At 44.6% G+C, this 26,868-nt stretch overlaps 1 protein-coding gene and 1 pseudogene across 1 annotated transcript in view; both read right to left on the bottom strand.

The window, feature by feature from the left end:
• Positions 1–26,868, bottom strand: part of LOC120396915 (sodium channel protein type 5 subunit alpha-like) — a 148,134-nt gene that overhangs the window by 106,850 nt on the left and 14,416 nt on the right. The window contains exon 3 of the mRNA XM_039522144.1: positions 20,347–20,416. The gene's annotated coding sequence lies outside the window, so the exon portion shown is untranslated. The remainder of the gene's footprint in view (positions 1–20,346; positions 20,417–26,868) is intronic.
• LOC120399660 lies at positions 1,573–11,751 on the bottom strand (annotated as a pseudogene).

Below are 26,868 nucleotides of genomic sequence, written 5' to 3'. Positions count from 1 at the left end.
GGTAAAACGTCCCCTATGGTCCACCAGTGCTTGCAGCACCATTGAAAAGTAGCCCTTTTGGTTAATATACTGGCTGGCCTGGTGGGCCGGTCCCAGAATAGGGATGGGAGTTCCATCTATAGCCCCACCGCAGTTTGGGAATCCCATGGCGGCGAAGCCATCTATGATGACCTGAACGTTTCCCAGGGTCACTACCTTTGAGAGCAGTAGCTCAACGATTGCGTTGACAACTTGCATCACAGCAACCCCTATGGTAGATTTGCCCACGCCAAAGTGGTTCGCTACTGACTGGTAGCTGTCTGGCGTTGCAAGTTTCCAGAGGGCTATGGCCACTCGCTTCTGCACAGTCAGGGCTGCTCGCATCCGGGTGTCCTTGCGCTTCAGGGCAGGGGACAGCAAGTCACACAGTTCAAGGAAAGTGCCCTTACGCATGCGAAAGTTTCGCAGCCACTATGATTCATCCCAGACCTGCAGCACTATGCGATCCCACCAGTCCGTGCTTGTTTCCCAGGCCCAGAATCGCCGTTCCACAGCATGAACATGACCCATTGCCACCATGATGTCCATGGCGCGGGTTCCCATGCTTTGTGAGAGGTCTGTGCCACTCTCACACTTCATCTCCTCACCGCATTGCCGGAGCCTCCTCGCCCGATTTCTCAGCAGCTGACTGTGGAAGAGGTGGACGATAAGGTGTGAGGAGTTGACAACGGACATAAGTGCAGCGATGATCGCAGCGGGCTCCATGCTCGCAGTGCTGTGGCGGCCCCGCTGTCACTGACCAGAAAAGTGCGCGAACAGATTTCCCGCCGGCGCTTTCATGGAGGGAGGGCGGGAGTGACGGTTGAATGACGACAGTCGACACATATTTTCCCCCAGCAGGCATTGGGGGCTCGACCCAGAATTCCAATGGGCAGCGGGGACTGCGGGAACTGTGGGATAGCTACCCACAGTGCATCGCTTCCAATGTCAACGCTTGCCCCGTTAGTGTGGACTCACAAAGTCGAATTACTGTCCTTAGTGTGGATACACACGTTCGACTTTGTAAGGTCAGTTCCACAAATTCGAGTTAAGTAAAATCGAACTACTCTGGTAGTGTAGACATACCCTAACATTCAACTTTGTCTATATACAGCTTTGTATTATGTATGTGACTTTGAAATCAGTTCAGCCTGTAATGTTGTGAAATTAAAATGAAACCTGCTCTGATGTATTAAAGTCCAAACCCATATTTGTTATTTGTTGTTCGGATAATTCAGATGTTGTGGTATTGATAATGAGAGCTGTGAATGATGTATGAAATGACACTATTTCTGTGCAATGCACACAGGTGTTGCCGGCAGAGAGTGCCCGAGGACAGCAACAGCGGGGTTCGTTGCCCGGTGTGCTTCGCGTCAATGAACACACCAGGGTGGAGAAGCAGACAAAGTTTATTTGAGATCTCAAAGCGGGTGTAAGGAGGCTAACATGTCTCAAATCAAGCACACCTATACAAGCAGCTTGTCTCTTTTTATACATAACTCAAGCTAAGCTTTTTCTATCTCCCCCTTCCCCTCCCCCCCTTTCCACCCCTCTTTAGCAGTTACACTGTGCAGTAGCAATTACATTATGCAGTTAAGTCATACTTGGCGGCTACAAGTCTAGCTCGTTAGTAACTCTTCTTTGAACCGTTATCTTGTCTTATTTTCTTTGATCTGTTATCTTGCCCCTTAGCCAGAAGCATGCAGGCCTCATTATTACTTTCTGGTACTGGTTTAAGCGGTGTTGCAACTGATAACTAGCTGCTACACATTCCATTCTTTGTTGCTGGCCTGTTAGGTCGATTAAAGTTCAAACATGGAAGGGCTTTGGTTAGACATGGAGAGACTTTGGTTCATTCAGGCCTAGTGCAGGAAGGCTTCATTGACACTCATGGTCTTCCACCCTCCTGAGTTACCTAGGGTTATGCCTAATGACACCAACAATTCCCTCCTTTGAGAATACTCAACAAGCCTTTGGCTGAGTTTTCTCATATTCTGTGGACAAGATGCGATTGAGTGTCATGGAGCTGGGGTCATCAATGAGAGGGTATGTCGGGACTTTTGAGGAACGGGGGGCACAAAGCTTACGGAGCAGTTTAAAACAAGCAATCAGGAGGAGGGTGACCAGGCACAGTACCACACCTGTGAGGAGAAGACACACAAGGCCACCTCCCAGGTTGGGCAACCAACTCCAAAGGGAATCAAAAATTGTGGGTTCCCTTTCCTGGGCCTTCCACTGCTTGAAAGCCTGTTCGGCCGACAGGACGTGCCTGTTAATGTCCTGTGAGTTTTCCGGGACACAAGTACAACATTCGTTCCCAATAAGGGTACACACCCCGCCCTGGGAGGCTAAAACATAATCTAGGGCCTGTCTGTTTTGCAGGGCCAGCAACCGGAGTTGATAAAGCTCTGAGTTAAGGCTTTTCTCTATGGCCAAGGTCTCGTTGGCAAACTTGGTGAGAAATATAGAGAGCCTACGATAAAATTGAGAAAATCGTCCCATCCCATAAGATGGGAGGAGGATCATACCAAGTCTGTCTTCCTCATCAATGGACTCTGGGGTGGCGTACAAGGACCGACGGTATCTGGGGCGACCTGAGGGGGCCTGGGCTAGGACTCGGAGGGGAGGAGCAAGATAGCCTAAATAACAGCTTCCATGCCAACCATGAGGAAGCCATTTGTAGGCACTATTACCACAGACCCAGAATGATTCGCCATAACTGACCTTTCCATTGTCACCTCTTTGGTCCTGCAGGGCGGCCTGTGGGGAAAGGGTAAAATACACACTGCCGGTCTGCCACCCGGTGGTATTTAGTATAGGGACAGTGAAGTCTATATCAGGACCAACGTAAAATCTACACATACTACTGCCTGCAAACTAGGTATGGTTACTTGTACTGGCTTGCTGAAAGCATATGAGGCCAGCTGGTGGAGAGCGTAAACGAATAGGCCGGGGCTTAAGAATGCTATCATAGTGGGGATTCCAAGAGCCATTGTGTAGGCCATAAGGAGCCTCTGCAGTACAGTTAGATCGTAAACTTTCATTGTCAGAGGTGCTGTATTTAGTTACCATCCACCTTTGACAGAAGTCTGACCAATTTTGGGGAACAACTCTCCATAGCAACCCAGCTGCGTGGTGTGGGATTTGGGAGCATATCCAGCAGTTAGAGAGGTTAAACTCTTGGGCAAAGCAAACCTTCAGGGCCTCATACGTGTTTGTTTCCAAGTTGGCAGGGATTCCTCTCCATCCTGCATGCGCTTGGGGGGAAACGGGAGTTAACGAGAGGAGTGCCCCTATGGCAAAGAGTAACACAGTGGCAGGCCCTGGACCTGAATCCATATTGGGCAAGTGACCCTAGGGCCTAACAATTACAATTCCTCAAATACCCACAAAATAACAATCACCAATAGCATGCAAATTAAAAATAAAAAGGGACCAGGCCACCAGGTTAGGCCTGCCCTGTGAAAATAAGCACAACCAATGCTCAGAGTCCTCGTGGGGAAATACGCTGCGGCTGTCCAAAGGGAGCACAGGGCATTCCCAGCAGACCTTATTGTCACCTAAATAACAATTTAAGTCCCAGATCGTCGCTGGCAGTCTTCTCCACAGGCTGGACAGTCCACCGTTCAGGAGCAGGCACTGCTTTTAGACAAGAGTGATGGATCCAGTTCTTGTGTCCCTCAACCTTTGCTGCGGTGTGGGAGACCAGCAGGACGGTGTGGGGTCCCTTCCACTTCTCTTGGAGAGGCTCATCCTTCCAGGTACGAACGAGAACGGAGTCACCTGGCTGCAGGGAGTGGACAGGGGCATCCAGCGGGAGAGGCTGCAAATCTTTGGTATATCTGTGGAGAGAAGAGAGAACAGCAGACAGAGAGCACATATACTGAGATAAGAAGCCGCAGCCTACCTCCCACTCCCCTAACAGGACCGGTGTACCGTTCATAGGCCATGCCCTTCCAAACATAATCTCGAAGGGACTGAGCCCTAAGCTGCCCTTTGGGAGAGCGCGAACTCGGAGCAAAACAAGGGGTAAGGCATCAGGCCATCAAAGAGAAGCCTCCTGGCAGACCTTTGACAGATGTCGCTTCAGTGTCTGATTTGTGCGTTCCACTTCTCCACTGGCCTGCGGTCGCCATGGAGTATGGAGCTTCCAGGGGATCTGTAGGGCATCCGATATCTTTTGAACGACTTGTGACGTGAAGTGTGTTCCGTTGTCAGATTCCATCCACTGGGGAAGCCCGAATCGTGGAATGATCTCTTTGACAAACTTGAGGGCCACTGTTTTAGCAGTGTTGTTACGGCATGGGAAGGCTTCGGGCCATCCGCTGAATCGATCCACTAAGATGAGAAGGTATCTGAACCCCTGGGTCCGGGGGAACTCAGTAAAGTCTATTTGCCACACCAATCCCGGGCCTGGGGTAGGTTCCAGAGTGGCTGGCGGCACCGACACTCCTGGTCGAGGGTTATTCTTTTGGCAGATCAGGCATTCAGCCTGAACCTGGGATGCTAAGGGTCTGAGTCCAGAGGTTAGAAAATATTTATTCATAAGCTGGGTGAGAACCTCCCTGCCAGCGTGGGTAGTCTGATGTAGTTTCTGTAGCACTGGCCGGATCAGGCCCTTAGGTAGGAGGATTTTTCCTTCCGTGGAGTGGAGCCATCCCTCCTTTTCCTGGAGCCCAAGCGAGTCGGCCAGGTTCCTTTCTTCGTGAGAGTACTGAGGGGCTGCAAGCTCACCTACTGATGGGATGAGGGCATGCATATGGGCATTTTCAGCTTCCAGTGGTTCCAGGGTAGCAGCTCGCTTGGCCTCCCTATCTGCCCTGGCATTACCCTTAGTCACATCTCGATCTTCCCTTTGATGGGCTTTGCAATGCACCATTGCTACCGCTGAGGGGAGCTGTACCGCTTCTAAAAGCCAGAGAATCTGAGTCCCATGCTTGACCGGAGAGCCTTGGGCTGTCAGCATTCCTCTCTGCTTCCACAGACCTGCATGAGCGTGTAGCACTCCAAAAGCATATCTGGAATCAGTAAAAATGTTAACTCTTTTCCTTTTTGACAGTTCAAGTGCACGGGTTAAAGCTACCAATTCAGCCAGCTGGGCTGATGTCCTGGCAGGCAAACCCTCCACTTCCACAGTTTCATGGAGAGTTACAACAGCATAGCCGGCCCTCCTTTGTCCGTTTGTAACAGTGCTACTGCCGTCAGTGTACCACTCATAATCTGCATTCGGGAGTGGTTGATCTTTTAAGTCCGGACGGCTGGAGTATTGGGCATCCATTACATCCAGGCAGTCGTGTTCCTGCTCCTCTGTTTCTGGCAACATGGTGGCTGGGTTAAGGGAGGGGCAGGTCTGCAGGGTAACTTCAGGATTTTCTAAAAGTTTAGCCTGGTATCGAGCTATCCGAGCCTGGGTAAGCCAGAGACCACCCTTAGTGTCCAGCAGGGCTTGAACCATATGGGGAGTATACACTTGCACAATTCCCCCCAAAGTCAGCTTTTCTGCTTCCCCAAGCACTAGGGCAGTTGCTGCGACCGCCCGCAAACATGCCGGCCACCCCTTGGCAACTTGATCCAGTTGTTTAGAAAAATATGCCATGGGACGTTTCCAGGTGCCTAATAACTGAGTAAGCACTCCCAGGGCCACCCCTTTCCCTTTCATGCACATACAGTTGGAACGGCTTAGAGAGGTCTGGCAGACCCAGGGCTGGGGCTTCCATCAGCTTCCTTTTTAACACTTTAAATGCCTTGTTGGCTTCTGAGGACCAGTGAAAGGGGTCGTGATCCGCCCCCTTAACGCATTCGTACAAGGGCTTAGCCCACAGTCCGAACTCCAGGATCCATATTCTGCAGAAGCCTGCCATGCCCAGAAATGCCCTGAGCCGTTTACGATTGCTTGGGATAGGAATCTGGCAGATAGCTTCCTTCCTTTCATTTGAAAGCTGCCGCTCCCCCTGCCATAGGTGAAACCCTAAGTACTGTACTTCTGGGAGGGCAATTTGAGCCTTACTCCGTGCTACTCGATATCCTCGGAGTCCAACAAAGTTCAGGAGGCTCACAGTAGCCTTAAGGCAAGGGGTTAGACCCACAGCGGCAATTAACAAGTCATCTACATATTGCAGGAGGAGGACCCTGCCCTCATTGTCCCACTCCTCCAAGTCTCTAGCCAGAGCCTGGCTGAAAAGGGTGGGGGAATTTTTAAACCCGTGGACCAACACAGTCCAGCAAAGCTGCTTTTTAACCCTTCTTTTGTCCTCCCACTCGAAGGAGAAAATCTCCTAAGATTGGGTGCCGACCGGAATCGTGAAGAAAGTGTCTTTTAAATCTAGGACCGAAAAATGGGTGTACTGCCCCCCTATAGAGGCCACCAGTGTATACGGGTTTGGAACAAGGGGGTTGTAGTAAGAGGAGGCCCTAAGATATAACCTTGGTATCAAAGGCCCAGTTGAGGCCTGAGGCCTAAACTGAAGTAATGGTCAAGACTTTGCTAACATAAAGCAAAGTTAAGCTGTGAAGGGTGGCAAGCAGCCCAGAGACAACCAGTACAGGAACAGAATAAAACACTGGAAACAGCTGTAAGGAACCTACAAAAATACATGTGCCGTCCCCTGTTATAAATATTGGTGGTAAACAGCAGGCTTCAGGTAGCTACCCTGTGCCTGAAGAATGGGGACAGAAGTGGAAAAAGGTGGCCCTAGTAAAATTAAAAGATGAAACTGGGTCCACTGCATTGCAACCAACACCTTATGATAAAAGCCGGGTTCCAGTTAAACTTAAACCGGAACCTAGACTGGTGCCTGTCAGAACGGGACAAGTAAGTGCACAGAAGGAAAGAGTAGCAAACAATACTCTCACTGAATTGGTAAATCAAATGAAGGAAAAAATGGAACAGTTCACAGAGCACATTAGGAGACAGGAGCTGCGACTCGATCTCAGGGGAGTGAATAAAAAAGCATTTCAAAGTAAAAAACTGAAATTAAGTGGATTGACACCAAGAATTGATGCATTAACACATGGAGCTGCCCAAAACCAGTTAACTGCAGCAAAAAAGGGCACACAAAAGCAACAGACACTGGAGGAACAAATTCAGGTTTTACAAGAGCAGGTAACTACCCCCAATCTCCTCTCAGAGCCAGGATAAAAACTAGGGGCGCAATTCCCAACTGTGCAGGTTCCCAATTGCTTTGACCCATGGAACCACACTCCGCGCTCATATCTGAAAATAGAACCTTCTTTTTCATATATTTTTACATACCAGTTAAGTTTTGTCCTTTATATGTTTTCTCAGTTTGCTAAACTTGCTGCTGCTGCTGCCTGTACTTTCAAATACCTTGATAGAGTTAATCTCTCTTAGCTCAGGTCTTGCTACCTTCCTAGGTTGCTCTTCACCCGCCTCCCCTTTTCCCCTGCCTCTGCTCACTTCGGCTCTCTCTCTGTTTTAAAAGTTATAGTTTTTACAGAAACCTCCAAAAAATAAAGCAATTGAAAACAGAACAAAACAAGAAACAAAAAGAAAACAAGGTAAAATCTTTAAATTCAGTAAATTAATTATTTTAACCCTTCAGGAATGCAACAGCTGGAATTATTCCTAACTTTCTTGAAGATATGGTTGCCAAGCAACAGAAATGCACTCTCTGCTTCTAATCCTAACCACTAACTAATATTTGAAACATGGGTTTTCTTATTTCCATATAGCAGAGTTTTAAAATAATGTTAAATATAAAGTAATGCAAAATTCCTGGTTACCAAATTAATACAATACATTTGGCAAATATTACTATATATTTTATCAAATTTATGCTACAAGTTTTAAATAAGGTAATAACTTGTTTATTTAAATGTTTAACCCTTTTTACTTTTTATTTTTGGTTGTGTTATTTTGTATTGTTATGAATAGAATTCTGGCGCCATTTGTTTTTAATTGTAAGTTTGGCCTGTATGTCATGTGTGTGTCTTGTGACTATTTTTTTTTTAAATTATTTTTATTTTGTTGCAACAAAAGTCAATTTTATACCCTTTTGAAAATATATATAAGATGTGGTACCACACTATTTTAAAATCATGGTTGGGGTATAATCATATGTAACAGGGCGGTACTCACCCCTGCGGCGCCTCCTACTGGTCACTCCGGGAATTAGCTCAGTCCAGCGTTTGGAGCGCCCTCTGCAGGCCAGTGATCTGCCTGTCCGTAGGCCCCCCGTGTCCCTCCCTGGACCCGGTGCCCTTTTACATGGGGTGCTGCCCCCTAGCAGTACCCCTTTCTCTCTGGGTCTCCCTTTCTGTCTCAGGGAACCCCCACCCTCTATCCCTACCTTGCCTCAGTATTTGGCTACTGCCAGTCATGGTCTAGCCCCACACTCTGGGGCAGACTGCAGTCTCAGCCTACTCATCACAGGCAAAGTTGGGTTTGGACCTGCTGCCTTGTCCTACCCCTAGGTTGCCCTCTGCAACCCCCAGTACCTATTGGCCCACTGCTAGGCCGCAGCCTGGGGCTCTCTAGGCTGGAGCTCCCCGGCTTCTCAGCCTTCCCCAGCCCTGCTGCACTCAGGTATCCAGTCTCAAGCCCTAAGCAGCCAGGCCCATCTCTCTCTATAGCCAGAGAGAGACTCTCTGGCTCCTGGCTTCCCTGCCTTGTTATAAGGCCCTGTTGCTCTGTTTGGGGCGTGGCCCCCAGCTGCAGCCACTTCCCCAATCAGCCTAGCCTGAAGGCTGTCTTCTCAAGCCCTGCCAGGCCACTTTTTAAACCCCTTCGGGCAGGAGCAGGGTCCACCCTGCTACACCATATTATTAACATCAATTTTTTGTGCAAAGTTCAATAAGGTTTCAGTTACAAATATATGTACATATATTTCTGCCTCAACAAATAATGCAATTGCAAACAAAAAGAATTCTCTTTTATCAATCATAGTTTTGTTTTTTAAGTTTTTGTTTTGTTTTTTTAAATTTGTTATTCAAAGCAAAAATGTAAGGGGAAACCTCAACATTAAGGTAAAGATAATATTAACAAAATGTCAATTCCTTGTTTGGGCTTATTATAAACTTCTTTGCACTTTTAAATATAGTTATAAGAATGTCATAACCAAAATGTTTTAAAATAACAATTTATGCATAAAGCTAACCAAACAATTTCAACAGGTTTCCACATTTTCAACAGGTTTCCACCTTTGGCTCCCAAACATAACAGAGCATCATGAAAGTATACCCTCAAATACCCTCAAAGTATTTGCATGTATCTGTATTAAAAATTATTTTGGTTTAATTTTATAGTTGGTTTAGTTTTATATGCTTTTCTTTTGTTATGTTATATTAATGGGAAGCAATGGTTGTTAAAGTTTGTGCTTCTAAACAGTTAACAAGAGTGAAGTTGGTATCACAAGCAAATTAACTCTAAACAGCTAGTTAAAATTATGTTACAAACTCTTTTGCTGAAACAAAGTGTTCAGCAAGGGAAAGCAATATACCTTCTCATGGAAGATTGTAAACATTTATTTTAGCCGTTAAGCATTACATTTAGTATTAAATATTAGTAATGCACCCCAAATCAAAATGAATGTCTATACAATTGCAAAAGTATAGCTTGTGTTACAAAAGGCTCAGTCCCTATTACATTGTTCTTATTACATTGTAAACAAACTAAGTTAAAACTGTGTATTAAGTTTGGGTTACTGAAAACAAACAAACAAAAAAAACTTTACTATGTTAACTAACAAAAGTTGTTTAAGTTGCATCCCACAGACCAAAGACGCCAAAAAATATCACACCCTGAAGACACCAGTTCATGTCTGTATACAGTGAAGAAACCCCCAAGCAACAAGAAAAGAAAAATGAAGTGCTTTATAAATAAGAGACTGGTCAAATACACCTCTACCTACCATATATGGACAATTAAGTTAATAATCAGCTAAAAACCACTAGCTGGACCGGGAAAACTGTCATTTAATTTCAACATGGTTACTGTGTAAAAACAACTGTATTATTGCTGTACTACTGTATTATCATTGTACTGCTATATTATTGCTGTACAACATGTACAATGTGTATAACCTTGCTAAATTGTTTAACCAACACACAGGTAAAAATCAACAAACGAATGGCAGCAAACAACATGAAGGCAAGGAAAAAACAAACTGGTAAAGAAACTAAGTTACACAGTAACTACAAATTGGGTAAACAAATTGCCTGTTAGCACCAGTCATAATTTGGGTCAGAAACACTGCATCCTAACTGAGGCACATGTTATTCAAAATAATCTTGGTCAGTGTCTGGGTACCAATATTAAATCCTGACACAGATAAATTGGTTACTGTCTATTCAGTAGGTTATCTGGAAGACAGCATCCATAAGAAACAACTGGATCTACATCAACTAATGGAACAGAGAAGCTACCCACTTCTGTTTCCTGACCAGAGGGTAACAACCAGCCTTAAGGATAACCTATAACATGAATGGACAGTACTGTGTAGTAACTAATTACAATATATTTATATATAAAGGCCTCAGTGGTAGTGTCACTACTCCAAATTTTTCTTTTCCTGCTCATATACATAGCAGTGTGGGACACACTATCACAATCCCTATCCCAGTATTTTAAAACACTCAGCCTACTACTACTAATGAGAGAGATAGTCACTGGAATTGCCCTAATAAGAGTGTGTTTCTATCTGTGTCACCAAAGTAAAAGGGCCAGAGTACACCAGCAGGCTGGAAAAACATGGTTATGCTTGGATATAAGGTAGTGTCATATGTACACATACATACTATACATATATGCCCATACACACTACAAATATATATGACATATCCATATAATTCATATATATTAATTATTTGGGAGTGCCTCTAAGGCTCAATCATAATATTACATTCCTCAGTCATGGTCCCGGGCCTAACATTCCCAGGCCCACCATAAGGGACTAAAAAATAATTGGATAATAAAATCTGCCTAACAGTCGTACGAGGGAATGTGCAGACTAAGCAGACAGATGGGGCATGAGCGTATGGATGGTAAAATAAGATAACCACAACCCAGTAGGCTAAACGCTGTTATATCTTCAGTTCATGCATTATGCTTTTCCGGGACGATGGGTAAACATCCTCCCCATAAAAAGACAAAAAGTGGGGGAATGTAGTAAGAGGAGGCCCTAAGATATAACCTTGGTATCAAAGGCCCAGTTGAGGCCTGAGGCCTAAACTAAAGTAATGGTCAAGACTTTGCTAACATAAAGCAAAGTTAAGCTGTGAGCCAGAGGCAGGCCCTGCTCACAGAAGCTGGCAAGGAAAGGGCTGATGCTGCAAGAAGATACGTACCTAAAAGGCACTGAACACTAGATATCAGAACATTCACATACTTGTACATTCCACACAAATAACAAGGAACAGGCTGACCCATCCCAATGACAGGGCCAAAAGGGTAATATGATGGATAGAGTTGTTTTGTTCAAACCAACATGTACAAGGTGAGAGGTGGCACCTTACTACGTAAGGGGGTTGTACCTTGCTGCGTAGAGGAGTTGCACCTCAATACGTTAGGTGTGATGTGTAACTTATTTGTACCTGTGTATAAGAATGCATCCCTGGGGCGGTGTCTTTGTCTGGCCGAGGGGGCAGTGGAAAGTCCCGCCACTGACTGAGCCGAGTCCATTGACCGTGGGCACATATTCATAGTATGCCCGGTAGACTAAGTTCTCTACGGGGAACTATTACTGTGTCCAATACGGCAATAAACCTGGTCGACATGCCTTCGTACCTTACTAGACTCTGTGGTCATTGGGGATTCTCGTCGGGTCTGCTATGTCAGCTATCTTCGAAGAGCTGGGGCAGCACACAGAGGGAACACACGCACGCAGCCGAGTGATATCAACATTGGAGAAAGCAGAGCACCACACCGGTAGCACTCTGACAACAGGGGTGCAGAGTCTTAACCCACTCATTAACCGCCCTCAGGTTCTGTACCGCCGATATGTGCCATTGGGCTTTCGTACAGGCAAGATGGGGGTGTTCCAAACTGACTGGCATTCTTGAAGTACCCCGTACTTTAGGAACTGGTCTATAGTCTCCTGCAGTCCCTCTCTGGCTTCCCTTTTGATCGGATACTGCTTGATTCGCACCGGACCTTTTCCTGGCAGGAGCTGAACATTAACGGGGGTTTGATGGGCTGCCTTTCCTGGGACCCCCGATGCCCATACTAGAGGAAAAACCTGGTCTTCCCACTGGCTCCACTCTGGGGCTTGCATGGCTGAGGGCTCAACTGCAAGGGTCATTATCCACGCATTCTCTGGGGGTAAGGTGAGGGTTATTTCATCTTGGGTGAAATGCAGGGTGGCACCTAAGCGACAAAGCAGGTCCCTTCCCAGTAGAGGCGTTGGATAATCGGGGAGGTAAACCAGTTTGTGAGATAGAGTTCTGTTTCCCAAAGCACATTCCGCTGGGGCATACACTGGACACTTTGTTCCTTTCCCTGTGGCGCCCACCACAGTGAGGGAATCTGCCACGGGCAGCTGAAGGGGTTGGTTCACGGCGGTTTGTGCTGCTCCAGAGTCTACTAAAAAGTCTATTTCCGAATTTCCCACCCGCGTTTTTACTCGGGGTTCCGGGGGCAGGATAGTCCATCTCCCCTGACACCCCTATTCTTGATCCTCCACCGCCATCATAGAGATATCTTCCCTTTCATGGCACTCATTTTTCCAATGTCCCTCCTTCCGGCATATGGCACAATGGTTGCGACCCAGACGCCTTTCCTGTGAGCCAGGGCGCCCACGTCCACGGCCTCTCATTCCCCGGCCCCCTCCACCTTCCTGAAACTTTCCCTTGCCACTGGCCTGTACTGCTGCAACCATCATTTTCACTTGCCTCTTTTCCTTCTCTGTTTCCCTAAGGCTATAAGCCCTGTTTGCAGTTTCCAGAATCTGTGCCATGGACATGCCCATTAAGTCCTCCTTTTTCTGCAATTTCCTTTTAATATCAGGGGCGGCCCGGCTGGTAAAGATACCCTTTATGATTGCCTCAGTTGCCTGGTCGTCGGGGTTTGCATTTGTCATTTGCCTTATGGTGTCCCGAATGTGCTGTAAAAAGGCAACCGGACTTTCCTTTGGCTCCTGCACTATCTCATACGGCTTTGCCCAATTGTTATGTCGGACAGCCGAGTGTCGGAGTCCGTGCAACAGCAACTCCTTATAGATAGTGAGGCGAGTCTGATCCAGGGGACCATTAGGATTCCATCTTGGATCTGCCATGGGAACCATGTCTTCTGCTATGGGAACCTGCACTGGCTTCCTATTATGTCTTTGCTGTGCTTCCTCCCTTGCCTTGGACACAACCTGATTCCGCTCCACCTCAGACAACAGGGTCCTCATGAGGATATTACAGTCGTCCCAGTCAGGCTTGTGATTGGCCAGACATCCCTCAAAAACTGAAATAAACTTGCTGGGGTTCGTTGAGAATTCCTCTGCCTGTGCCTTGAAGGCTGCCAGGTCCACTGGGTTAAAAGGTACATGGGTATAAACCTGCATAGTAGTGGCCTGGCGCCCGTCCGCTCCTGGGCGGGCTACCACGGTTTCAGTAATCAACGGATAGAATCCCACTGAGGGGGCAATCTCTGGGACCCGAGGCAACTCATCTTTATATGGTGGGGCTGTTGGAGCCGAAGGGGACACCGACTCTGCCATCACAACCGGGGAGGGGTTCGGGGGACTAATAGTAGTTACTACCGAACCTGTCGGAGTCAAATTACACCTCTGCAAAAGATCTGACCTATCTCTTAACAACATAAACAACTGTGCATACATATGTTCATTCCATTTACCCGTTCGCTGACAAAACAGAAGTAATTGAAGGATCGTATTATAATTAAGTGATCCCTCCGGTGGCCACCTTTCCTGGCCCTCTAGTTGGTACTAAGGCCAGCCTACTGTACAGAATCTTTTCAGTTTACTTTTAGTCAATGGATCTGATTCAAACACTTTCCAATTCGCCAGAATGCATTCAGAGGGTGTACACCATGCCCTTTCTGTACTCTGTCCCTGCCCCATACTCTAGGGAGACACTGGGTGTCCCCAGGTCTTAACAGGCAAAAAGTCCACACCACTGGACTGGTCCTACCTTATCCATGAGACCGGTTCCCCACCGTCGCCCACAGCCGCTTCTCCACTACTCGAGCGCGTTGCACAGTTGTGCCCTCCGGGGTCGACCAAACCGCGTCTCCGCCGAGGCCCTTGATGAAGTCACCGGTGCCCGCTGGGCGTCGGTCATCGCTGCAATCCGTTGGCCGCCGGGAGGGGTCTGGGCAAGGCTAAATTTCAGCCTCGAGCCCCACTGTTGCCGGCACAGAGTGCCCGAGGACAGCAACAGCAGGGTTCGTTGCCCGGTGTGCTTCGCGTCAATGAACACACCAGGGTGGAGAAGCAGACAAAGTTTATTTGAGATCTCAAAGCGGGTGCAAGGAGGCTAACACGTCTCAAATCAAGCACACCTATACAAGCAGCTTGTCTCTTTTTATACATAACTTGAGCTAAGCTTTTTCTATCCTCCCCCACTTCCCCTCCCCCCGCCTTTTCCACCCCCCTGTAGCAGTTACACTGTGCAATAGCAATTACATTAAGCAGTTAAGTCATACTTGGCGGCTACAAGTCTAGCTCGTTAGTAACTCTTCTTTGAACCGTTATCTTGTCGTATTTTCTTTGATCTGTTATCTTGCCCCTTAGCCAGAAGCATGCAGGCCTCATTATTACCTTCTGGTAATAATCAGTTGCAGTTTAAGCGGTGTTGCAACTGATAACTAGCTGCTACACATTCCATTCTTTGTTGCTGGCCTGTTAGGTTGATTAAAGTTCAAACATGGAAGGGCTTTGGTTAGACATGGAGGGACTTTGGTTCTATCAGGCCTAGTGCAGGAAGGCTTCATTGACACTCGTGGTCTTCCACCCTCCCGAGTTACCTAGGGTTATGCCTAATGACACCAACACAGGGAATACAATATTTGCTTTGCTATTTGCCAAATATTACACAAAGCTCATCAGCACAAATGGTTCCATAAAAGTCTACCAGTCTCAAAGGCTTTTAAAAAATTATTTAAAATGCCTCCTCACAGTTAATGTTGTTGTTTTGTTGAAGACGTTATTAACATATTAGAGGAGGGGAGAGCAAACACCCTTCAAAATGCAAAAAATTCTTTAAATTTAAGTGAATATTGTTATATTATCCTCCCCTGAGGACTATTAGCAGCTAGTGCAAAAGTATTCTAATATATGGGTAGGGACCAGGCAGGGCCTGGCTGGCCTAAAATTGGAGGTAGGGTTCAAAAAGGACTCTGGAATCCCTGCTGATGGTGCCTTGGCCAGAGCTGGGAATCGAGCCAGAGTGTGCTTTCTGGTCTAGATTTTTGTGCAAATGCCTTGACCTCTGAGCAACTGTTAGGTGCTACACAGGAAGTAAAGTCTTGATCTTGCTGTCACAGATGACTGGGACAAAATGCCTATTGACTTCAAGGGGAGAAGAAGCATTTCTAAAATATAGTTTTCACTCATGGGGAGTTCTGAGATAGCAAAAGTTTAGCTAAATAAAAACTTATCAGTATTTAACACACACAGGATTCAAGAAATATATAGTATATTCAAAATTCTTCAATTATATACCAGCAAGACAATTGCAGAGGAGCTGAGGGTGTGGGGCTGCCCGGTGGCCTCATGTTCTGCTCCTTGTCCCGTTGAGGTTCCCAGGAGAGCCCTGAACCACAGGAGCAGAACCCCCGGCCCCAGCCCCTGCCCTTCCACAGAGCTGTCTCCTCTGGTTCCCAACAGCAGCCGCACCGGAGGACAGGGCTGGGGTTGGAATAGCCCAGCCGATGGAGGAGCTGCCAGCGTTCTGATCCTTTCCCCGCAGAGCTCTCCTGGGAACCGCAGCGGAGAAAGGAGCAGAATGTGGGGCCACCGGGCGGCCCCACAGCGGAAGCTCCTCCTGTGCGGCTACTGTACTTCCCCCCCCCCAGCCCTGTCCACCAGTGGGGCTGGCTGCTGTACAGATGTAGGAGACCCTGCGTGGAAGGGCTGGGGTGGTACAGCTGCGTCGGAGGAGATGTGGGCGTGAGGCCTCCTGCTGGCCCCATGTTCTGCTCCTTTCACGGCTGCAATTCCAAAGTTGCAGCAGGAGGACGACTGAGCCCCCCCCTGATAATTTTAAATGAACGAATCAAATTGACAGTATGATATTAATGTAATTAAAATATATTTTAAAGCAAACCAATACACTTATTATATTTGAAGACATATTTTAGTTCTCCCATTTAAAAAAAGAAATTTTAATGCAACGACACATTAGAATAACTTTATATATTTAAAGTAAGGTGAAAAAGAAAGAAATAGAGTTGAAAATACCATGCTGTCTTTAACTCACCCCATTTTACCTACCTATTTGTAGCAGTTTACAAGAAGCTTGCTTCTGATCTTAGTTACATTGAAGTGTAAACCCAGTGTAACTGTTGAAGTCATGCAGTTACTCTGGATTTGCACTGTTGTGGCTGAAGTCACTATCTAGTATCTATGTCAAAGATCTTTCCATCCTTAGCCCTGAGGTTACTCTAAGCTGTGCCAAGGGAAATATTTTTCCTCAAAGCTGACAGAAATTTAATTATTACTTTCAAAATGAGCCATACATTGTTTAGAATAAACACCAGAAAAAACAATCTATAAAAAACAAGGAAACCTTAAGTCTACAAGAGTTTAATACCCTTATTTTAAATGATCTCTGCATTAAATTTGATTGATCAGTTATAAAAAAAAATTACAGAAGATCATCCAAAGACTGAAAATTTTGAACTACAACTTGGAAAAAGTTCACAACTTGTATCAAATTCTATCCTGTATTATTTAGTAATTTGGCTGTTTCATTTTTTTAAATTCATTTTCTTAAAGAAATTGAAACTCATAAGCAGAATTCATCTATGAAGATTTATTTTGCATTAAATGTGATCTGATAAGACAACCTAGACAATGAAAGCTGCCAGCTTGCCAGGTTTCAACCTGCCTTACTTATCCTAGGCAAAAAGCCAAGACTAAAAATAAACATTTTATCTCCCTCATCCCAGAAAATAATCCCAATTAAAAATCACAACATTTGAAAAATGATTCAGGTTTTAGCAGTACAAAACACTTAAGACTATGAAATGCACACAAGCTCCATAAACGGAGCTCCAACGACAGTCAACTCTGAAAGTTTTCATGTTAGGTACATCTACAGGTATACTTGTTGTTAGGACTGACAGTCTTCTATTCCACTTAATACTATCTTTCCAGAGATTTATCCATTGTTCCTGTGGTGAGCTGAATATATACATGCCTCTGCTTTAGGGATAAATGCTCCATTAGCTACCTCAAACACAAACCTTGAGACCTTTCATCCCTCCTACTAGATGAAAGGAAAGAGACCTGCATCTGTCAGTTAGAGGTGTTTCAAGACTTTATCTTCACTTTCCTGCTCAAATTCCACCACCTATCCAGTTTATTCTCAGACACTTTCCTCTTGGCTTCACCATTATTTAATTTCTTTCTCCACCAGTGCTGGGCTCATTGGAATCACTGCCCTGCAGGCCATCTTGATAAAACCACAATCACTAACCATCATCCTCCAAGTCTCCCAATTAAGTGTTTTTGGTTTGACCAACAAAAAATCCACCCTAAAGTAGGGACATGCGACTGGAAGGGGCCTCCCAGGTCATCAAGTCCAGTCCCCTACTATTGCAGGCAACCCCATCATATAACCCAGTTCATAAACTTACACTTTATCTTAAAACTGGATTAGGTTATTTGCCTTACTTATATTGGGAGAATGTCCCAGAGTCTCACCCCTTGGAGGATTAGAAACCTTCTAATTTCCAGCCTAAATATATTCATGACCAATTTACACTAACATTGTCCTTTAGCTGAAATAGCTTCTACTTCTCTCTGGTTTACCCCAGTGATGTATTTATAGAGAGCAATCATATCCCCTCTCAGTGTTTTTTGGGTTTTTTTTAAATTTTTTTTGCTGGGCTAAAACAAGCGAAGCTCTTTGAGTCTCCTCTCCTAAGGCAGACTCACCATTCTTCTGATCATCCTCGTAGCCCTTCTCTGTATCTTTTTCAGTTTGAATTCATCTTTCTTGAACATGGGTGATGAGAATTGTATATAATATTTCAGATGAGGTCTTACCAATGCCTTGTATAATAATATTTCTCTCTCTCTATTGGAAATACCTCACCTGATACATCATAGGATTGCATTTTCATTTTTCATGGCCATATAACATTGGTGTCTCAGTCATTCTGCAACTGATTAATACACCCAAGTCTTTCTCCTCCTCTATCATTTCCAACTGATAAGCACTCATCTTATAACAGAAATTCTTATTATTTCCTAACTGCATGACTTTGTACTTTATATTGTTACATTTCATTCCATTTTTATTACTCCAGGCCTCAAGATCATCCAGTTCTTCCTCTAGAATATTCTAATCCTCTGCTATATTGATAATGCCTTCCAACTTTGTCTCATTAGCAACAGGGCCAGTGCAAGGATGCACGTTGTGCCCTCCCCGTCCCCGAGCCCCCGCCCTGAGGCGCCCCTCCCTCCGCGGCAGCTCCCCACTCCCCACCGTCTGCCCTGAGGCACCCCCCTGACCCCAGCTCATCCCTGCTCTGCCTCCACCCCGAGCACGCCGTGGCTGCTTCACTTCTCCCGCCTACAAGGCTTGCGGCACCTAAGCTGATTGGCGTCGCAAGCCTGGGAGGCGGGAGAAGTGAAGCAGCAATGGCGTGCTCGGGAAGGACGCGGGGCAGTGGTGAGCTGGAGCGGGGAGTTCCCCTGCATGCCGCCCCGCCTCCCCCTTACTTGCTGCAGGCGGCCCTCCCGGCATTCCCCTGCCCCAGCTCCCTCTGCCTAAATGCCGGCAGTGACCGGGGCGGCTGAAGATCCGGCCGCCGCGATCGCTGCTGAAGAAAATGCCGCCCCCCAAAATCCTAGTGCCCTAGGCGACTGCCTAGGTCGCCTAAATGGTTGCACCAGCCCTGATTAGCAACTTGTGACAGCCCATTCCTACTTTCAGTCCCAAGATCATTAATAAAAAGTATTCAATAAGACTGGTCTCAAGACAAATCCTTGAGGAACTCCACTAGTAGCCTCTCTCAAGCTCAATATGTCTGTTTTCAGCACAACCTGTTGGCATCACCCTTTTAGATAGTTCTGTATCCATCTACCAATTCATGTACGAATCCCCATCTTTTCCATATGTTACTGTGTCAAATGCTTTACTAAAGTCCAGATAGACTGCATCTACTGATTTCCCTTGTCTAAAAAAATCAGTTATCATATCAAAGATAGATATCAATTAAGTCTGGCACAATCTATTTTTGGTAAACACATGTGACATTTTATTCCATTTTCCATTTATCTTCATGTCTTTGACTATTTTTTCCTTCAAAATTTGTTCTAAAACCCTGCATGCTATTCAGATCAGATTAACTGGCCTGTAAATGCCCAAAACAATTTTTCCCTTTTCTTAAATATAGGTACTGAATTTGCTATTCTCCACTCATACTGTGTCTTCCTCAATTTGAGGGATTTATTAATAATCCTTGTTACTGGATTGGCTATTTCATGTGCCGATTCTTCCAGTATTCTGGGATGGAGATGATCTCCCTGACCGGAGCTCATTAAGATCTTTGAGTTTTGCTTCCACCTCAGATGTGGAAATTTAAGTTTTTACATATTAATTCCTATTCACCATCCTGCCTTTGCCCCCATGTTATACATTATCACCCTTACTGAAAAGTGAGGCAAGATATTCATTTATGTTTTGGCCCATACTCTGATTATCCTTCCATCCTCACTGCATAGTAGCCCCACTTCTTTTCTTGTTCTCTTTTGATTTAGATGGCTAAAGAATGTTAAGATCTATTCTTTTTCCACTTTCAGTATATAAAGGTTATTCACAGTCAGTTTAACATGAAATAAAATAAACCTATTCATTTTCAGATAAGATAATGAGGTAACAAACTTTAATTTATTGAAATAATTGCAGATTGTATGAGGCTCTTGGATTCTGAAGTAAAACATATACAAAAGGAATCTTTATTTTATAACAGTCATGCATCTAGCATCTCAGCATACAAAATTACTGATCCATCTACTACTACTTTTATATGTTATCTTTATCCCTAATTTATCCACATCATCTGAAATCACAGGCATAAAATACACCAAAATTGGAGTGGGAAAAACTCCATTTCTCTGCTTAGATGAGAAGTAAATATTCACATTTTCTTTAACTCCTATTCACTGTTAATGTCTTGTACAAACTACTCACCTTGAGGAAAGATTTTACTTAGCTTCCTGAATTCTTCTTAAGCAGATAAAAGTTCCCAGCATTTATCTTCCTGTTGTCAAGAAGAAACAAGAGTGTAATTAAGCATCTAAGACTTATATTCTTTTCCACATCTTCTAAACAAAGGTTATATTCAAAGGGAAAAAAAGTTTCAGTCCAGTTATCTCCAGAGGATCAGAAAATTCTCTCATGGTATCACCTTCTCTATTTCCCTCATAAGCAATTCCTCTTCACCCTGGCGAAGCTCTTACTCCAGAGAGTGTGTTATTGTCAGCAAGGGTGTATATATGTGAGGAAAGGAGAGAGGGAGGAGAGTTTAGATGTGAAATTAACTAATGTGATTTTATGAGATCTCATAGGAAAGGCTGTAGCCCGAGTAAGCAAAGAGTTGGGGAGGTTCCTAGCAGAATATTCCTTTAAAATATTATTCGATCCATGCAGAAATGAGAGTGGGTAGGAAATACAAAGGCAAAATCTGTTTTACAAACTCTTCTCTGCATCTAGTGGGCTCTCCCTGCCTGTACTGCAAGCACTTTGACTGTAAATACTTCCATATATGAATATTTTATTCCATCTCCTTCAACTTATGCATTAGTCCAAATAGTACAGAATGCCAAGTCTGAAAAATATATTGAAAGAATAAGATTCAAAGTTAGAGGGGAAAAAATATCATGTTAATTGGAAGGAAAAAAAAGATGTAGCTTTTGTAGTACTGAATGGTTGCAGAAGCAAGAAGCAAGAATAGGGATGCTAACACTAAAGCTAGTCTCCATTCATAATGGTTTACTTCATCCATTTGCTGAACCCACTTGAGATCCAAGAATGCTCTAACCTTCCCCCCTCCCACTGCCCCACTCCCTCCATATGCTTCTGAATAGTGACAAAAATGGAGTATAGCCTGAAGAATCCTTTCTTCTGAGGGAACTCTTTCTATTGCGCCTATATCCAGGAGACGTGAGATGTTTTTTAACATGTTGTTGGTCCTTTGTGTCTCACCTTATGCAACACCTTGAGACCTCTAGATATATCTCCCTCAGTGTTCTTCCACTTCCCCGTCCTGGGGGGATAGGCTTTCGTTACTGGAGTTCCCTGATTCAAGCTGGGAAGAAGGGGATATTTTGGTCCTGTTCTGCCCCAGATCTTACACCTGGAGCTAGATGAAAGGCAAGTCCTCCTCATCTCTGAAGTCTCTTTCCGCTCTGCTCTGCATCTCCAGCTCAGGCTTTTCTTTCTGTGTTGGAATCGTGGCTTCTTTGGGGGGGAGGGGGGAATCCAACATGCTTGCCTGAGAAAAGGCAGGGCACACTTTGTGATTTGAAGAGCCTGCAAAAGCTGTCTCAAACAGAACACTGCTTGAGTTTAGTGTGGTGTTTGCACAACACTTCTGCCATGCATGAGCGGGGACAGAGGCATCTGGCAGGGAGATGCTGCTGTGCCAGCTCTGAGTGGCTGAGACCACACCACGGTTAAATACTTGATTCAGAAGAGGGAGAAGAAAGGCTGCTCACTACTGCTCTCCCACAAAATGGATAATAAGCTGGCAAAAAAAGGTTAGGGCAAAATGGACTGCCACTTGACTGCTGCAATGGAGGCAGAAGATCCGATTGCAGGCCACAGAATGGAGCATGGCTATCACGGGTTTTGCTACTGCCTTGAGCTGCCTCTAGAAGTTGTAGATAGGAGGGGAATAGTCCATACATTTCAGAATTGTGGGAGACTGGGCTACAGAATATGAGACTGGAGATCTGACCTCGATCCATCACAAGCAAGAGACTATCCATCAGTGCCTTACTGTTTCTGTCATTAATGTCCTGGCCTGAATCTGTATTACACAGGGTCTAGGATATTGGCTTTGGCAAGATGAGCTTGAAGCAACTTTTGGCTTGTTTCTCAATGAGCTCGCTCAGGAATGGAAGGTTCAAGCCTGAGCCGTAGTTGGCCAGGTCCAATATATCCAGAGTAGCTTATTTCAGCATTGGTCAGACTATTACATGTTTTAAGGGAAAAGGAAGATTTCTTCTGCAGATGAAGTACTGACTATCTAAGTCAGAAGAAGACCCACATTCTCATGACTCTCTCATACCAAAAACAAGTGGGGGCTGGTTCACAGGTTTTGGATGAGGTCTCCTTCAGGGTATCTGATCAACAGAGGAAATATTATGATGTGCTGACCTAAAGAATGAAAGCAATCTGGTATCTGGATGTCATCATAAGGGTCCATATCAAAGCCTTTCAAAATGTGAGCAATATTTAACAATGGAGAATGCAGTGCTTGGTTCTGCTGTGGACTACAGGCAGTCAGGGTTAATGACACAATTTACCACTGTGAATAGCGATTTTGGCAGCTTCTGTAGAGGTGAGGAAGAAAACTCCTGGGGCTTCCAACATAACCTTGCAACATGCTTCGACATATTCTGTTTCATTCCTTCTTTAAGTCTTAGTTTTCTGGCACTGATGCTTATGGTTTGGTCCTTCTTTGTTAATATAGCACATTGTTTCACAAAACCAGCAAGATTTGTGTGAGAGGTGATGATGAATGGGCCACTTAGGAGACAGTGAAGGAGACAGTGACAACAGCTAAGACAGGTGTATTATGATGATATTCCAGATCCACAACTCTTATATAATGGTAGCTCCCAAAACTCATCCATTTCATCCTCACCCAAAACAATTTTACATTCAACAGTAAACACACACTTTGTCCAAACCATGAGTAAGGTCAGTCGTACTAGGATGGCTCCCCAATATGCCAACCTCTTCATGGGCCACCTCAAGAAAGGATTTCTGATCAAATGCACCACAAAACAAGTGTTATACCTGAGATACACTGACGATATTTTCATCCTCTGGACAGATGACCTAAGATGATGACCTCATAGATTTCCACCACAGCTTCACCAACTAGCACCGAACCATCAAACTCTCTCTAGAACACTCCCACACGAGCATCAACTTCCTGGATGCTACTATCACCTTCAATAATGGAACCTTACGGACAACTATATACAAGAAATCCATAGATCACCGCACTTGCATTCACACATCCAATAGCCACAAAGTCTGTTATCTACAGACAGGCATTCATATATTACAGAATATGCACTGAGGAGAAAGTCTGTGATACATGCCTTAACACATTGAAAACTGCCTTTATCAAAAAAGGACACTCCATCGAAGAAGTAGATCACATCATAGAATGGGCTATCCAAATAGCCCAAGAGAACTTGCTTCAATACAGAGGAGGAAAAAGAGCCCTCCAACTGCACACCCTAAACCAGTGGTAGGCAACCTGTGGCCTGCAGGCAGCCCATCGAGGTAATCTGCTGGCGGGCTAGGAGACCGTGTTTACATTGGCCATCCACAGGCACAGCTGCCCGCAGCTCCCAGTGGCCGCAGTTCACCACTTCCGGCCAATGGGAACTGCAGGAAGCGGCACAGGCTGCAGGGATGTGCTGACTGACGCTTCCCGCAGCGCCTATAGGCTGGGAATGGCGAACCGCGGCCACTGGGACCTGCAGGCAGCCGATCAATGTAAACAATGTCTCACGGCCTGCCATCAGATTATCCTGATGGGCCACAGGTTGCCCACCATTGCCCTAAACTATAACCTGCCACCCCTCAGTTGAACCCATATGAGGTATCATTAACCAATTACAACCCATACTCAATGAGAACCACATCTTGGAAACAAAAATCTTTCCCAACCCCCCTTTTTTTCTGGCCTTCAAACAACCCTCTACATCACCAAGCTCATCATCATAAGCAAGCTCCCCACAGACACCCAACTCAAAACAGCACCAGACCCTGCCATAACAAGATGCAAAAGCTGCAGACATATCCCGACTGCTATGGTGATCAATACCCCTCACAACATACCTTTCAAGATCCATTGGTCCTATACATGCTGATCAGAACATGTGGTGTACCTCATCCAGTGCACTAAATGTCCCACTAACAACTACTATGTGGGTGTAATGAGACTATCATTACTCTCTCAAATGAAGTCATACAGAAAAATAATAAAAGACAAAAATATCACCCATGGATGAACACTATTCACAAGCGATCACTCCATAACTGCTTTTTCTGTCCTCGTCCTCAAAGGCAACCTATACAATACCTTCAAAAGACAAGCCTGAGAACTTAAATTCTTAACTTTGTTAGAGACTAAAAATCATGGATTCAACTAAGACACTGGTTTTATGGGTCATTACAACAATTTATAACTGACTAAACCTTTGTTCTATGACTGCAGAAATGTTAACTCCCACTTCATCTTGAATAACCTCCTACAACATGTTATCTCCCATCTATTCCACCTTGTATTTAACCGTGATACCGTAAGTAACTTTCCCAGATCTGAAGAAAAGCTCTGTGTAAGGTTAAAAGCTTGTCTCTCACTGATAGAATTTGGTCCAATAAAAGATATTACCTCAGCCACCTTGTTTCATTGAAATAAATACCATTTATGCACCCAGAAACTTTTGAAAATACCACTAGGCACCTATCCACATCTTTAAGTGCCTAAACACCTTGAAAAAATCAGCCTCTGTGTGCTGACTACCATCCCCTTGCACATGGGGGTAAGGAGTGGACTGAAGAATAGCAGCTTTGGCTTCACCCCACACTCCTCCCAGGTCAGTGCTGCTAAGCTGGAGAAGGCATATTGGAATTTGTTACTGGTATAGGCTGCAGAGAATTACTACCACCATCTCCATGCAAGCTGGGGAAGACAAGAAACTCAGACATTCATATCTCAGTCACTCTGCATTCCAGAAATCCTCCTAGGGTGGGGCACATTACTCACCACTTCTTTCTCAAGACTGTGTTGAAAGAAACAAACTAGCTCTTAATAATGAAAAGATGTTCCAATACATTTTTAAAGAACATATACTTTATCCTGTTTCATTACATCTGTATCTCTCTATTTGTGCACATTTTGAAGAAAAAAACTAGGTGCTGAATTATCCGTCCCTAGGAACTACCCATTAGAAGGGGGAAACTAAGCAACATTTAACCCTCCATAGGTTTCACCTCAAAGAATGAGAGTCACATGATCCTCTCAAAGGGTGAGATGTTTAAAGTCTTCTGGAAAGGACAGGCCTGTGAGCCACAATCCCTCACTGATCATCAGAATCTGTGTGAAAAGTAGAGGGGAAATGTGAAAAACCCTGGTCCATTTCCAGGCAACTTTTTCCTTTCTGCAATAATTCCTGGCATTCCTCTACCTCCTGGCAGCAAGGTCACCTCATGAGCTACAATGTCATTTTCTCTCTCCATTGCACTTATGCCCTGTCCACCTGTGTCCCATCCACCAAAGGGATTAGAAGTGTGGACCAAGATTTAATGCTACCTATTGTAGAATTAACTCCAATGCAGTTCTCTATGGGAAATCCACCAGATTTAGGAGGAGAAGATCATGAACAGCAACTGATCTTTTGATCTGACCCTTTCCCACCTTGACTTGTTTCACCCAAGCTCATTTTTTGAATCCCCAACCATGGTGTGTGAGCCCTTTGACTCCCTACTTCTATGCTGGCCCACTCTACTTCCACCTTGTTTTTCTCCCCTCCATCAACGTAAAAAGAGAAGAATCTTAGACCTCAAATAAATAATTGTGATGGTAACTGAAGGGAGGAAGCATGTACCATTGAAACAAGGCTAGCAGGAAATGTATGTTGGGGTTAATGAAAACTGAAATGTGGAGAATGTAAATGCTGCTTTGATAAACTTATCCTTGCAAAAACAAGAGGTGGCAACAAAGATTTCCACTATGGAAAGAAAACATTTGGATAGGCTTTGCAAAATAATAATGAGTACAGAGTGCAAATGCATAAAGACGATCCAAAAGCACTAAAAGACTAAGCAATATACCTTAGAGTGGATAGGGCATAGAAAATGGCTTAATCTAAATAGCCAAAATAAATACTGGGTGGATCTTAATGGATATCAGAATCCAAGATAAATTAATACTTAAATAAGAGAAACATTTCAGTGTTACATATTATATTTGTTCACCATCTAAAAAGGATAGCACCTATTACACGTTAAATAGTGTGATTTACAAGAAAACCTCATGTTCAATTGAAATGACTGGACTCAAAGGCCTCATAATTATTGTCCTCCCTAGTGTATCAAGAACCTTGGGGTAATGAACAGAGATTTTAAAAAGCATTTATTATTCTAGCACCAAGGATTTCTAGTTCTCTTTAAACTGACAGTTTAATTCCTTATGTTTGCTGATGGTTGTATATACAGTTTATCTGTTGTATTACATTTTTACAGTAAGTTAGGCACTTTGTAGTATGGATAGAAAGTCCTTGCTATGAAGAATTTACAATTTAATTTTAGAACTAACAAGGAGTAGGTATAATAAGAAAATGGGGGAATTACACATAAGTGGATCAACTGCACACACTACCTATCTAGGTTTTTATATGACTCTCATCACTATTGTAACCGTGTCTAACTAGTGATCTGCTCCTACGATTACCACAGTTGTGA

The sequence above is a fragment of the Mauremys reevesii genome, linkage group 2, assembly GCF_016161935.1.
Source record: "Mauremys reevesii isolate NIE-2019 linkage group 2, ASM1616193v1, whole genome shotgun sequence".
Lineage (NCBI taxonomy): Eukaryota > Metazoa > Chordata > Testudines > Geoemydidae > Mauremys > Mauremys reevesii.
This window is presented reverse-complemented; position numbering and strand designations above follow the sequence as displayed.